The sequence below is a fragment of the Porites lutea genome, chromosome 2, assembly GCF_958299795.1.
Source record: "Porites lutea chromosome 2, jaPorLute2.1, whole genome shotgun sequence".
Classification (NCBI taxonomy): Eukaryota; Metazoa; Cnidaria; class Anthozoa; order Scleractinia; family Poritidae; genus Porites; species Porites lutea.
The window spans coordinates 26709856-26725896 of NC_133202.1; the positions used below are offsets into that span (position 1 = coordinate 26709856).

General features: G+C 37.6%; 1 pseudogene; it reads right to left on the bottom strand.

The window, feature by feature from the left end:
• Positions 1-2997, bottom strand: part of LOC140925927 (uncharacterized) — a 227480-nt pseudogene extending 224483 nt beyond the window's left edge.
• Positions 2998-16041: the final 13044 nt, after the last annotated feature.

Consider the following 16041-nt stretch of genomic DNA (forward strand, 5'->3'; position numbering starts at 1 on the left):
TGGTGAAGTTGAAAGAAGACATAACAGGTCGTATACACGTTCCATTTCAAGGCAGGTGACTCTCCAGTTTACTTTTCATTTGACTTTAAATCATCTGTCCTTGTGCAGAGAATAGAGCGTTTTCACATGACGTCATAGCGGCCATATTGGTGTTCCACAACAATGAAACGGGGGCCATTTTGGTGTTTCAAACTAATCCTGTGGGAGTTGAACTCTTATCTTATGTAAACACGTACCTTCTCAAATTTGCATAGATGTTGGCCACGTGAGTGAAAACTCTCAAACGCTCTATAGAGGCGCCTTTACACGATACTATGACACTGATCTCTTTGAAGAGACTTAAACCTTATGGAAAGAACATATCCGCATTTTATCATTGGGATCGCAACATTTCGCAGCGTCTCAGCTTCCTTATTTTACAGCGGTTAATGAATCTATTATAAAACCCTCACAACCCAGTAACATTACGGAATCTTTCGAGGATAAGTACCTTTCTTGTCCTCAATCATGCCGTCCAACTCCTGAGAAGCTTTACGTTTTCTTCCTGTTAAAAAAAGGACGAAAACAGCCTATTGTGGTGAATAGGAATCAATAAGATAATCATACGCGTAAAGTGCTGCAAATTAAGACTACGACAGACGGTTGTGACCGTCGTCATTAGACGATTTTCTCCAAAACAATACCGCGAAAAAAATTACAAACGTTGCAGTTTTTTGTATCTCCAAAAAGGATAAAAATGAATTCCCGAAAATCTTTATCAAAATTTCGGGGAAAAAAAGAATGTCTGCGACCGTTTTGCGTCGTTTTGACAATTGACCACTCCAGAAAATACCATAACATACCATAATGCTCTTTGTTTGTCACTCACCCCAAAATTTTGCATAAGCATTATCTTCAGTTTCTCTTGGGAGTTAAAATGGCCCCAAGAGAAACTGAAAACAATGCTTACGCAAAATTTTGGGGTGACAAACAAAGAGCATTATGGTATGTAATGGTATTTTCTGGAGTGGTCAATAGGGAGCATGAGCAAAGGCGTTTTTGAGCGGCGCACGTCTACCGGAAGTGGAATTTTTTCATTCTTGGGCAGTTGTTTTGGTTACCGTTGCGGGTTCTAATTTTTGCGATTTTTCCAGCGATCCCCAAAAATAAGTTCCCGCGAATAAAAATTACCGCAAACATTTACTCCAGAGTATATATTCTTTAACTTAAATTCCTACACAAAAATACAATACTAAGAAATCGTGTCTGTTCAATTACAATTTGCCTCTTTCATTCAAAAACAAAACGGTACATTATGTATACAATGAAATACTGGTTTTACATAAATGTAAGGTACGCATACCGTAGTATTGTTTGAAATATGCATTTCTATTGCACGTACTTAACAAAAACGAAAATATTATCAATGCTGGGTCCTGGGTACTTTCTGAAAATCGCAAAAATTAATTCCCAGCAAGAAAAAGCAATATGTCCTAATCGCAAAAATTAGTTCTCGTAAAACAGAAAAAATCGCCAACCGCAAAAATAAACTCCCGCAAACACTTAGCTATACAAATTTGGTAAAATCAAGGCGTATTAAAAGAAAAAAGAGCTCAAAAAAGCCTTTGCTTACATACTACGTTCGTTTTTAACATAAGAAACTATAATTTGCATATCATTAGCCTCCCACGCAGACGTTCTTAGGGCTTCGTCAAACGTTCCTTTCCAACGAACGTCGTTCGTGGAAAAGGAACGCGTGACGACTGATGACGCCCTAAGAACGTCTGTTTGGAGGCTAACATACCTCGACTCAACCTGATCATCTTGTTAACAAGCTCTTTTGCCTGCTCGGCCCAGTTGTATTTCATTCCATAGGAATCGCGCAAGAATTTCGCTTCCTCAAGTCCTCAAGTCTTCCTTAGCCCATACTTTCTCAATGCAAGCGGTCCAAACGGTGGGGTCCTCTGACTCTACTACAAAGGATGAACCATGTGGTACACATTGTAAAGCTTCTCCAAAACCGGAGTTGCCGCTGACGAGAACAGGGAGACCAGCTGACAAGGCCTCCAGTCCTGTCAATCCAAAGCCCTCTGTTCTTGAAGGCATGACAACAAGATCCACTTCTTGAAACAAGCGCCTTAGACTCTCTCGATCTTGAACAAATCCTCTTACTCTCAAGCGACTTGGAGGAACACCACATTCGGTAAACCGTTTTGATATTTCTTCGTGTTTTCCATCTGGAGCCCCAACAAAGACAAGACGAGTATCTTCTAACTCAGCAACCGCTTTCCCAGCGATGTCAAATCCTTTCAATTCGAAATCCTCTACGTCTCCACGACCAAACACCAAGACACTGTGTTGTTGCCTTTCGCTCAGAGCTTGCTTCACAGCCGCAAATTCTACAAATAATCCTGGAGTTAAGTCAAGGACATTGTCATCTTTTCGGCAGCTGCGAAGATACGAGCGAAAGGCCTCGCTACGGCCAACCCCAACAACATGATCTGCCATTTCACACAGTTCTATTTCGGTCTTGTGCTTTTCCTCGCCTTTTGACATTGGATCTGAATAGTTTTTAAACATTCTAAGTTCCTCTGGATCTGCGTGCACTACTTGAACCCATTTGCACCACTTAGATTTTTTAATGATTTGTGCCACTTTACCGAGTTTAACTCCATGGCCTACGATAATGTCGATTTGTAAATCGTCAGGCGGAAAGAAAAGCCAGTCCAGAGACTCAAAGCCAGGCACTGGTGTTGCCTCAACGATCTTTACGTTATGCTTGAAGGCTAACCTCTTGTCCTTTGGACTGCATATTGGTAAAAAGAAAGTGATTTCCACTTCAGGGCATTTGGCCAACTGAATGGCTAACTCCCTGTTTATGGTGGAAAGTCCCCCTTTACTTGATCCCCATTCAGAAGCCAAAATAGTGACTTGCACTTTGCGAGATCCATGCACATCCTCCATGTTTATTTGAGCTTTCTGTAAAGCAGATGCCCTTGCCAAATATCAAAGTTCCCAGACATCTTCAAAAACAACAAAAAAAACAAGAAAAATATTATTATACCACATATTTAATGAGGCTGTATCAGTGTTAGCGAGGTAAACTTTCTATGAAACCTTCTACTATTTAAAAATTGTTTTACAATTTTTAAGAGTACGGCTAGCCTGCTCTTAAGTTGAGCCTCAGAAGTTGTCTTGGTAAGGTTTCTTAGTTATAGTTACTCACAGTATTGACGGTATTTTAGATTTTACAGTTTTAACAGTTTTTAAGTGCATTATTGTTTTTAGACATTTTTGAGGAACATTATGTAACTACACCTTTTGCTGTTCATTACGAGAAAATACGCAATCATTTGGGTGAAACGGCGACCAAAAGTGCGAAGATACATTCATAAGCGCGAAAATACGAACATTTGTGCATAAATCAGATTAGCCGCAATCGTCGCCAAACACAAATTGGTGGAGTACAGTGTGGATATTTAAACCTGGTAGCGTAAAAATTCTAGGCTCGATTTCCGCCGTCTCCCGGGTCCGGTCTTTGATCCTCCCCGAAGAGAGACTCTTTCGGGGGATGAGTGCTGGCTCATTTTCCCGAACAGCGGCTGGTAATCGAGCCTATAAAAATTCAGGCCAATTGGTATTGTTTAATCGAAAATCGATTTTGTGTTTTGAATGTAAGGAACGCTCAATTGATTGTACAAGCACGTTAATGTTTGTTCTATTCATCCTAGGTTGTCCAGGAATGCTGTTGAATTGCAAATTGTGTCATAAAAATGTTAATGAATAATGTTTGCACCTTAATGTTTATCTGTTGTCCCTATTGATTTCATGATGGTGTTAATGACTTCGATGTTGGCGATAGTGAAAGTATATTTTTCTCCTTTTGTATGCCGAACGACACATATGAATGCCCAAAAGTGTTATTGAATGTTGATTAAAATGCAAAAATCGTTAGTAAATCTGATTTATACGCACGTATCTTCGCGCTAATGAATGTACCTTCGCACTATTGTTCGCCGTTTCACGCAAATGATTGCGCATTTTCTCCTAATGAACTGCAAAAGGGGACCGTGTAGTTAGTTTTTAGCTAGTATGACTGATGTAAAGCTACCATGAAGAAATACTGTCAATAAATCATCATTATTATTTTTTATTATTATTATTATTATTACTATTATTATTATTATTATTATTATTATTATTATTATTATTATTATTATTATTATTATTATTATTATTATTATCATCATGAGAATCTGTTGATTGGAAAACAAAAAAAGTGTCCGCCGGTGAATACAGACTAGAGGTGTGAGGTCACAAAAATTCAAATTTGTAAAATAACAGGATTTGTTGACATATCCAGAAAGACCAAGATGAAATATCGGTATGTTCACTTGCCAGAAATGAGTCTGTTGGTTCAGATTAGCGAGGAGATAAAAGTATTGTTGTACTTCGAAGACTCCATGGAAATCCTTCTAAAATAGAGCGTATTCACTCAGGTCGCCAGACTCTATGCAAATTTACTGGAACAAAAGAAAGCATTTAAATGAGAAAAGAGTTCAACTCCCACAGGATCTTCTTGGCACACCAACATGGCCGCCGTTTAACTGTTTTGGAACACCAATATGGCCGCCGTGACGTCATGTGAATACTCTCTACAGGCCTGGATCGTAACATTACGTAACGCGGTGTCAGCATACCAGTGTCCAGACCTACCGTTCGTAGACCTATAAGACGGTTGCTTATAAAGAACACTCAAGTCTCTACTTTAAATAATTTGTAAATATAATTTTCAGTGCAAATGGAAACGAAATTAATTTGTGCCCTTCAACCACCAAACAGAGCATGCAGTAGTCAATGCAATACACCTGGCCCCAGTTGTTCAAAGGGTGGATAGCGCTGTGAACCTCTTGAACAACTGTAGACTGGATGGTAAATCCTGCAGCTACAAAAATTACATTTTCATTAGTTATTACATACCTAGGGTTTTTGACTATTTTTTCTGTCTCAATGACATGTCACATGATGTCTTCTACACCTCATTGCAACCAACCTGTGTATTCAACACCATATATTGTAGATTTCTAAATTAAATTTTTGCACATTTACAGCTAAAAATAATGTACATGAAATAACTCAATGTCCTTTTAAGGTGGCTGAACACAGTTTTGGCAGTTTGTGAGTATATGTTATTTGGCAAATCATGGCAAGAGAAAGATTGCAGCTCACAAGCTGAAACTTGGCAAGTGAAAAATAAATTGATGAAAGATTTTGATTGACAGGTAAAATGTGACGTTTTCGTAGTTTTCATGGCAACATGAACGATTGAATACAACCTTAAAATTTCACTTTTGCTCAGTTTACATAAAGTTCGCTCATTTGATTTTCCTATAAACTTGCACACAGCTTACTATAATTAATCATTACCATTTAATTTGAAACTTATTTGACCAAATTTTAACAGACAAGTTTTTAGATAATCAATAATATAATTGTACTGTAATTATTAGATGTGTCACAAAATTTGTCTGTTCAACTTCCATTTTAAAGTTCTCATTATTTGAAAATACGATAAAAGGAAAAATTCTGCCAAATATCACAAGATTTTAATGAGCAGATTTTCAGAAATCGTCTTCTGTGTACCACTGCCTTTTTCGCCGCCATGTTTGCTTGTCTAATTTAAAACGCGCGCCGCCACGCGAGTTACCGCTGACCGCGCGCAAAACTGTGTTCAGCCACCTTAAGTACATTACGTAAACCCATTCGCCCCAGGACCTTTGCCGGAAGACGTGTTGTAAAGCTAGTCGAAGTGACCGGAAACTTACCAAAAAGCCGTTTGCAGTTTGTGCAGTTCGTGACACAACAGTCTTGACATTTACCTTTCACCTTTCTTGCCCCGTTTCCTTTTTCCTTTTGCTGGGCACTTACTAGCCTTCATTTCGGTGGAAAATATTTTTGGGAAAGAGTTTAGGATCGCAGGATTAGATGCATGGAAGGAAGTGCGGGTAGGTAGTAATCATGGTAATGGCACAAGCGTTACAAATAATGCTAATCCAGAATTTACTTTTAACTCAAAAGCTTTCACTAGTGGACACCACAAAGAAACAATGACTTTTTCTTTTATGTCTACCTACTGTCTTTGCTCCTGACAGCCAATTCCAAAAAACTGGTTTTTTTTCACTGAAAATACTTTTGACTTATAAATATGCTTAGTTTTTTACCTAGATGTATGTAAAGTTCCTTTTCTTTAACATGCTTATTTCCTATTTGCCAGTCTCACCTTATACATATAACAACGAAGGCATGCTTATTGCATCAGATATTCTTAAAATAGCAACTGTCATTTTCAGCTCAAAAAGTATTGTTGTTGTTAGTGAAAAGAAATACATGTATCCAAACTTACTACTGACTAAAAATACATGTTAGTATTTACTGCTATAATTTAGATATTTTAAGGGTGTAGTTAATGGATTCATATATTTAACACTTAAATCCCAATATCCACATACAAATTCTCCAGGCTGATCTCTATATATTTCCTTACAGAAAAATTATTTGAGAGAATTTGATAAAAGATCAAATCATTTTCCTTTTGGTGATCACGATTTTATTAATTCCCATAACCCAATCTATTGACAAAATATGTACTGGTACTGTTAGGAGTAGTAAACTTGACACTCTTGGGACTTGAAAGGTTTAAAGTGCAAAATATTCCGCCATTTTTTTCGAGCTCTATCAAAACACAGCAGAGCTACATGTACCGAATCTGCTGTCCCCTTTTTGTTCAATATCACAGCTAGGGATATAGATCTATAATAGGTGCGAGTCAGGGAAAATGAATGGCTGTCAACCTGATTTTTCCAGCTGAAAAACATTCCAGTCTTTTTAAAGACTGCAAAAAAAAGGCAACTGTTTTCTTCTCATATTGCCCGCCTATCAAATGCCATTTCCTGTCTCTTAAAAATTTAAGCTACATCCCTGATACACCTGTATCAGTATACTGAAGCTGACATCAACAGTCTATCTTTTAAACATTGCGATCTAACTTCTCATATATTACACAAATAATGGAGAATAAAAAGTGGCTTTTGTCTGCAATGAAATAATAAGTTTGGGCACCATCTTTGATGGTACAGTATTTTCTACAAAATGATCGCAGGCTCAGTTTTTTGCAAAGTACTTCATTCAGAGGCCATTCATAGAAAACATGACAGCAATCCTCAAGATGTGGCGTTTTTAGAAGGTGTTTTGTCGCCTTTGCCAAAAAAAAAGGTGAAGCAGAAGCTGGTGCCTTATAGCATCAAGATGTGGCATTTTTTAGAAGACGCTTCCCTGCTTTTGACGGAAAAAAAGGTGACGCTGGAGCCACTGCCTTATACGGGTGAAAACATAAGTGCACCATCTTGCCCTCATGGCAAACTGACCGACCATAGCTACTTGTAAAACATAAATAAACTGTGCTTAGCCAAGGCCTGTACCCTGTTGTACTTAACGGTTTAGTTAAAATCCTTTTGTGGTAACTATAACGGAAATAGAATGCTTATCGGAAGTGTTCATGTAGCACACAATTTTTTTATCATTTTTTTATATAGTTCTGCACTTTTGTCCAGGCAACCCAAATTGTAACCGAGCAAGTATGCCAACAGGGTTACTTGCTCGACTGATGACTCTGAGAAAAACTGAATATGGATCCCTGATAGCCTTATAATTTATAAGGATTGCACTGCATGCAAAAGTTGGGTTTCTACATAACTGAATGATCATTTTGGAACTGTTTTCCTATTAAATATTACATTTTATATTCATATGATAAAAACAGCATGTTAAGGCTAGGGTTCTGAAGAGTTAGGTATGCAACCTCCTTTGTATAAGCACAGTCTATCTTTGAAGTAATGCTCTCCAGCAAATAAAATAAAACATCCTGGGTGCTAATTTGAGGATTTACAGTCTCTGACTCTTCTGAACTGTTTACTTGAGTAACTCCTACAGAGTTTGGATAATTTAGGTTCTACTATACACATTGTTTTACATTGTTTTCACATTAAACACAATTCAAGCAACAAATGTCATCCCACCTAATAGCGCTTTGCACTATTACTAAAAATAAGTTTTGTTACCTTGGACCCCCCCACGTGACTCAGACAAACTATGCTTTCTACTCAAAGGCTTTGTATGAGCAACACGCGTTTCCGACATGAAAACTGTTCATAAAATTCGCAATAAGCGCTTTCAATTTTTTTTTCGAGCTTTATTCTAATATATCAAAGGCATTACTGCTATAGGGAGCAAAACCTGGTCCAAGTAACTCAAATAAACGGTTAAAATCAGAAAATAAAGTGACCTGATCAAATCAGGCTACTGAAATTGGATCCCTAGCTCTGTCTTAGTCAGATAGCACTCTATGCACCAAAACATGGCATAACATTTCTGGCTGTGTAATGCATGAAAGCTGAAATTACTAAAGAGAAAATCGGGTTAGTATGTGCTTCTCGCTAGCTTGTGGCAGAATTTCTAAAGCTGAAAAGCACACCAACATGAAAACAAACCGGAAATTGTGTAAGTTTGTTCTGTTGTTGTGTGGCCAGGTATGTAGGTACCATACAGTACTTATCCTGTTGTACTAAGTAGCAAAAAAATTTATCAACCTTTGCCTATAAATTTAACCAAAATGCACCGTTTTATGAACAGCTTTGAAGCCCTGCTCTCCATACATTTCTTAATAAAATGCTGTAACATAACTTTACCCACAGTAATAGCACTGCATAAGAAATAAAATCACTCATCTGTACAGTTTTTTTCCATGTTTAACATTGATTATTTTCAGGATATATGTTATCCAAACCAAACTGGAATTTGTTTCTGTTGACGACAAAAATCTTCAAAGACGACGAAAATTTGTCCGCAAACGTGACTTTCCCATACAAAACTCTTATACTGGTCAGGTTCGATGTCTGAGTCACAGCAAGGACCCTGGTACTTTTGACAAGTATCATGGCATTGAAACAGTTAACTAGCAACATTCGAGAGATGAAATGGTGACATTAAGACACAAATATGGGATAAAACCGTGACAGCAATGAAGACAATGCAAACAAAATTGTAAAATACTGATAGGGACATGGCTAATCCGCCTCAATGAATAATTGAAATGTCAGGTTTTTGGAACAGGCACAATCCCATACATGTAACTTCATAGCCTCCCCAAAAGTATGAAGAGTGCCACTTAATTAATTATTCACTTCTTGATCATCACTGCCTTTTCATCGCAGTATATCAGTCAATAGCCTTAAAACACTGCATGATCATCAATATGTTGCCATTAGTAAGTTTGTCTATACTGTTTGATCTATTATATAATTAACCATACATGCATGATAACTCAACTAAAACAAACAACAAACAACTAATGTTTTAGTTCAAGATCGTATTTTTGTTAAAGATTCTGCGCTGTTTCAGATGCCTTTGGTGAAATTTACTATGGCAAACCAAATCCTCTATTTTTTTTCTCCTACTATAACCTCTCTAAGCTCAGGTGGTGCAAAAATAGGGTGTATATATAGTACCTCTCCAGCCCATATTTCGCATGTTCAAGTGCACCACATTTCCCTATATTTAATGTACAACTGTAAAAGTTCATCATATTTTTCCCCACTGCTTGATTCCCTTTATTCTTACTGCTGGCGCTTTCGCCAAGCGAGGTTTTTTCTAATATCTGCTAATATACAACTGCACATGTATGAAAGAACTAAAACAGATTAATTTCTTCTATCTTCAGAGCCATGTGTAATAAACTTACCAGGTACATTTGTCCGTTCTACATTGTGAACTTGAGTTTACCAAAGCACGTACTCATAAAGAAGACATATATTTGCGTGCAGACTGTGAGCAATGCCGCTACAATGGACGCGGAAGAAGTTCCATATTAGGAACTCTTTTACCCATACTGGACCGCGGCCCGCGGGCGACATCACGCGATCCATGTTTGGTCACGCACTCGTCGTTCACCTCAATCAATCAATCAAAAACTTTATTCAACTTCGGATTTGTTGATAGCAAAATTGCAACGTCTCCGAAGAAAAAAAAACTATAAAATAATTAAAGTACATCAATAGGTGAAATAAACACAAGTAGATACATAAAAATTAAATTATACATGTATGTGCAGGTAATTCCGAAATTTTACATTGTTCACAAAAAGAACGGTATTCATTATATCTAGTTGAACAATTTTTAATGCAAGTTTAAAGGCAGCAAGAGAAGCAGACACACGGATATTATGCCGGCAGAGAGTTCCACAACCAGAACCTTATGATTAAAGCAACTTTCCACCGCCCAGGCACTGATACACATGCTTCACAACTGGTCCAAGAAAACTGATGGCAACGGCGTTACAGTCAGAGCTATTCTCTTTGATTATAAAAAAGCGTTTGACCTTATAGATCATAGAATACTTGTACAGAAATTGTGCAGGTTGAATCTGCCTACAAGAATTATCAATTGGATCATATACCTTATTGGTACTAATTTTCGCGGGCACTTAGTTTCGCGAAAAAAAGGTCGGCATATTTCGCGGGTCTTTATTTCGCGATATGGGTGCAAAATTATTTTCTTAGGGAATTAATTTTCGCCAAAATGAAAAAAAAACACATTTTACTTCGAGAATTTTATTATTATTTTACACTTCTTATTGCCGAAAATCATCAACTCATAACAAAACCAAACTATAGAAACCGCATCTTGTACCATAGGCATAGTCAAATTATCTTTATGCTTAACGTTCTTTGCAATTGTGTAATACATATTTACATTGTAGCCGTGAATTACACTAGAGCTATGTGTACCATTGGCATGGGCATCTAATCAATCTAGGGCGAGCTCGATGTCAGTGAACGGGTCTTCCGGAGGGAGATCCGTTTGTCCAACTAAGAGGCCAGAGATCCTGGCTTTCTCCCATCCTTTCGCGATGTGTCACACACCAACATGATACTCAGGTGGTTGTAAAGGTCCACCAACCAGACGGCATGAAGTGGATTTAGGACTGTCAGTCGCAGATCCACATTAATATCAGTGCTGTCGCCTCCCGATTCTATTTGCTGCTTTACTTCGTCCGAGTACCATGTCGTTTCAAATTACAAAGAACCCGGGATAGATGGCCATTTCAATGACTGTACAAAAGAGGTGCTGAATGGACTTGAAAATGGCGATAGCAATACAAATGAAGAGGTTCAAAGCAACACAGATGGTGAAATTTGACCGTTAAACTGTTGTTTATCATCTGTAGGCATGCCATAAAGCTTTTACAAATTATACACAATACGTAGACATGTGTTTCTTCATTAAATTGAGAAAACAAGAAATATAGGAGGGTATTAAATTTCGCGACATTAAAATTCGCGGGAATTTTTTTCGCGTCACTTTAAGTTCGCGATTTTTTTTTAAATCGCGAAAATCGTGAACTGATTAAAGCGACGCGAAAATTAGTACCAATAAGGTAGATTTCTTTTCTAATCGTTCCAAAAGAATCAAACTATCTGAGGGCTGTTACTCCGAGTGGGGTTCAGTGCCCTCCGGGGTCCCTCAGGGAACAAAATTAGGCCCATGGCTAATTCTCGTACTTATAAATGATTTAGATGTTGATAATTCAGCTAGTGTATGGAAGTACAAGGGCAAGTTGCTTATTTGTCCTCCAGCCCTTCATTATGTTTTGTCCCCTCAGCTATAAAGCATAATATGTCTTTTGAAAGTTAAAACTGTCTATTCAGTGATTACATCTATTTTTGTAATAGTTGACACCAGCGACACACTTGCCTGCGGCTCGTGTGCCACTTTTTGGTTAGCCTGTTCCAGGCTCCAAGATGGTGAGGAGAACGGAACGAAAAAAGCGAAAACTGCGCGAGGGCTGGAAAGAGAGAGCTGTTTTTCGCTCGCTTTTCGTGGCTCACGCGCTTTTTACGCTCGTCTACACTTAAAAGTCGCACAAAATGCTGGTGACACCGCCCCTAAAATTCAACCCAGGGAGTCGTTACCAGGGCTGACCATAAGTGCACTAATCTCTTCTAAAACTAGCCAAAAGTTTGTTTTTTCCCTGCAATAAATGTGGTAAGCTGTGGCGCTCTCATGGGAAAGTGAGGAGAGAAAATCTACATGTAAACGTTTCTTATCGTAAATTGACAGCATTATGACGTTATTAATTGTGCACTCATCTTTCCCTAGTTTTCTGTGTCTTAAATCTCAAGGGGTTTAAGGCCTGGGTCAAAGGCGTGTTCTGAGAATATGAATGATAGGCAATATCTCTCGCTAGGAGATCTAGAACAAAATGAATTTTTCCCCAAAAGTAAATCTTGAGGTTTTCTTGTGCCTTAACGTTTCATTATAATCACGTGATATGTCAGGTGACCAGAAATTGAAAATGAAGGAAATTGGCGAATTGGTAGCGAATTAACTTTGTTTGGATAAACAAATTGGAATTTCTAAAAGAGGATAAACAGACCAAACTTTCTACGTTTGGAATGAATGTAGGCGAAGTTGAAAATTAAAGTTTTGAATAATTCAAGATCAAATTTGGGCATTTAAAATGATGTTTTTCCTCATAATTTTTCATTAAAGTGCAACGGACGGTCATTCCAAACGTGAAGTGTTAGAAAAATTTAAAATGAATAAGAAAAATGTTACTGCTTGACTTCTTTTCTTAAACCGGCCACCAGTTGGTCAATAATTTACAGTTTTTAGCAAAATGGTCACGTGACGTATCACGTGACTCATTAAGAGCGAATCCATGCAAAAATCGACCAAAACCGAAGCTTCGTGGCAAGGCTCAAAAAAATCAAAATCGCTCTTCTTTTGCAGGCTGGTAGGCTTTAGTAAGTATACAAACGCTATGTAGTTTTTTCTTCGAAAGATCTGTTCGTTTCCGAGAAAAACGAAGAAAACCGTTTCAAGCTCCACCGTCGATTTCGCAAGCCAAAAACAGGGTTGAAATTCATTATGATTCGCTGGACTCGCGTTCCAATACAACCGCTCTGGGAAAAAAACTTATTGCTAACATTTTAAGTTTAACTCTTCGTTGATCAAGATATTTAATATTTTTAGCATTACAGCGGTCTGAGTAATTATAAAAAAGCTAAAGCGTACGGCTACCTTATGTTTACCCACGAAAGGTCGTTGAAAACAGCGACGATTTTCATCATGTGCTTTTGATCAGAATTTTTTCAGATTAAAAGGAAATACACTACAGGCATCAAACGTTTATGTTATGTAAAAATTATTTTGGGTAAATCATTTTGAGCTTGTCAAAAATTATCATCTTTAACATATGCGTGACCATCGTCAGTCGACTAGGCAAAGGTCACGAAACGTCTGTCCTAAAAAGTCTTGGTAATATTCACGCACAAAGTTGTAAATGTTAAAGTACTTACCCTGTTCTTTTTTTTTCATGTCTAGTTTTACGGCAAAATGTTTCCTGTTGCCATCTGTTCAAGTTTGCCGTTCTATATTAAACTCTCTTTAAGACTCATAACCAACACGCATGCTTTCTAACGAAGTTCGCTTAGTAAACACGTAGTAAACCCTCTCCTCCTTATCTGTCAACAACTTTTGTCTGAAAATGCTGCTGGACACCGCAGAAGGAAGCGCCAATCTGAAGGATAAAGGCCCATGCGAACGTTTTGTTACTCAGTATGCAAATTACTTTCAACAGTAATATCAGATTACAGCTGTCAAGATCCCAGGGCCGGGGTCTGGATCCACCATTAAAAAGCAAGCGAAAAGCAAACGTAAAACATGGGTATAATATAAAATTTTTGAAAATGAAGAATTTAATTGTTAGCCTCGCTGAAGATTTTCATTGCTTCGAGACGTCGGCATTATCAAATCGAAAGATGTCTTAACAAAAAAATTGTGTACATGTTTTCTTCCCATCTTCACAGATGGAACTTCCAGTTGTTGGCTGCACGTGGGTAATCCTGGTCTGCACGTGCGTTTTTTCAGAGTGCCTTCTTAATAAAGAACAAATGTAATTTCTGCTGTGCTAAATGTCACTTTTCGTGAATTGAAACAAACATTATTTACGTTTTTTGGTTAGTACATTTGAAATAAGACAATTTCCAAAAAAAAAAAATTTCTTTGGAAGATTCTTTTGGAAGAAACAGAGGAGACAACAGAATCTTGGCCATGAAGGATCCAATGGTGCCTTGCGATCTTCCTGTACCGAGTAAGACCAGAAAGCCAGTTTTGCAAGGTTTCGAAATCCATTTTGTCTCAGTGACATAAGGGACGGACCATTAATAATAATAATAATGATAATAATAATAATAATAATAACAATAATAATAATGATAATAATAATAATAATAACTTCTGGGGGGGTTGGGGGGGGGGGGAGCTTTCGAAGAACAAAAAAAATATTCGTGCAAGGGAAAAGTAAATGAAAAAAAATTCATGCACGCCAATTAACCCTAAAAATATTCATGCAACGGCCTAAAACTGAAATTCATACAAGGAATTTCATAACGAAAAAAAATTCCTGCGGCTCAAAAATTCCCCACCCCCCCCCCCATAACTTTTCTAATGGTCCGTCCCTAATAGATAAGATTTCTCTTCGTGATCTTCAGTGTCCTGCGTTCTTGTAACATTCTGCAAGCGCATCTGCTACTGAGCTTGAAGTCAATGGTTTCCTTCTTCTTTCAATTAAATTATGTTATTGGCGCTTTCCTTTGGAACTTGGCCAAGCTGGAATAACTGTTCCGTCGCCATCTAATATCGAGCTCAGAACGATGGAAAGGGCATATATTAAAGGAAGTTAGGGCACTTTCCATTTGTCAGAACTGGCCGGCTGGACCTTTGCCTAACCAGTCATTTTGAAAATGAAATAGGATTTTTAGCTATTTTTCCAAGGGTTTTTGCTGAGAAACGTTCTCTTTCGAGCATATTATTTCGGATTTGACTGATTTAGCTGAAGAGTTTGATTAAAAGGGAAATTATCATTGCGACGGGAATGGTCTCGCTGGTCAGTTCTGAGCTAAAATAAAGTCTGTTTCTCTTTCAATACCAGAAAGAGACCATGTCGACCTATGCCCAGTTACGTCCTCAATAGTTTCAGACAACGACAAAGGAACAATCTCAGTTGATCTCTGCTTATCCCTTCTATCAAACGAACACAGAGTACCTACTAATGACTCGAAGAAGCACGAACGTTGCATAGCTTCATCGAAGAAGAGCGCACACAAACAGTGTTTATGCAAAGATCTTTTTCTTTTTCAAGTGGGAATGAACGGTAGTATCAAATTAAACTAAATTTAATTCGATAATGTTAATCAATGCCTAAAATGTCAAAATATTAAAGATAATTCTCTGGTGAAATAATGTCAACTGGAGTATTTTTGAAGAAGAAGGAGTATAAAAGATGAATCTTCTTCAGTGTACTGGAAGTAACGGGTGAAAGTGAAGCTCGTCACGTGTATATCACCGGAAGTAGACCCTTGGCACACTCCTATGCAAATGAGATTAATTGAAGTGAACGGATCCACAACCAAGCAACTTTGCTTTGTTAAACTACCGAGCTTTATTTTATAGACGTAAATACGGTGGCCCATAAGTCGTTGTACAGTGGCCCATAAGGGACATAAAAACCCAGCTATTATTTTGGGGAAATTTGAATAGTAAAACTTCTTACTTTTGGTTTGGGGTTCTATTTTCATACCTACAATATTTTCCTTTGTTAAAGCCCAAGTTTTTCCTTTTGACATTAATTTAAAAAAAAAAACTCAGATTTTTTCAAAACTCAGGGCTTTTTTTAAAAAAAAATTGGATGTTTTTAAAACTCAGGGTTTTCTTTTTTCATAACTCAGGTTTTTTAAAAAAACGCGGTTTTTTTTTTTTTCAAAAGCTAGTTTAAACAATGGGCATGTCATATTCTTGTTGACCACGATTGCTGGCTCAAAGAAAATGAACAAAATGGCGTTGATGATCAAATGGTTTTATCTGTTTTCTGTTTCATTTTGTGCCTTTCATGTGGAACGAGCATAATGCCTCAGTACATTCCTGTGACATCAGGGAATTGTGACC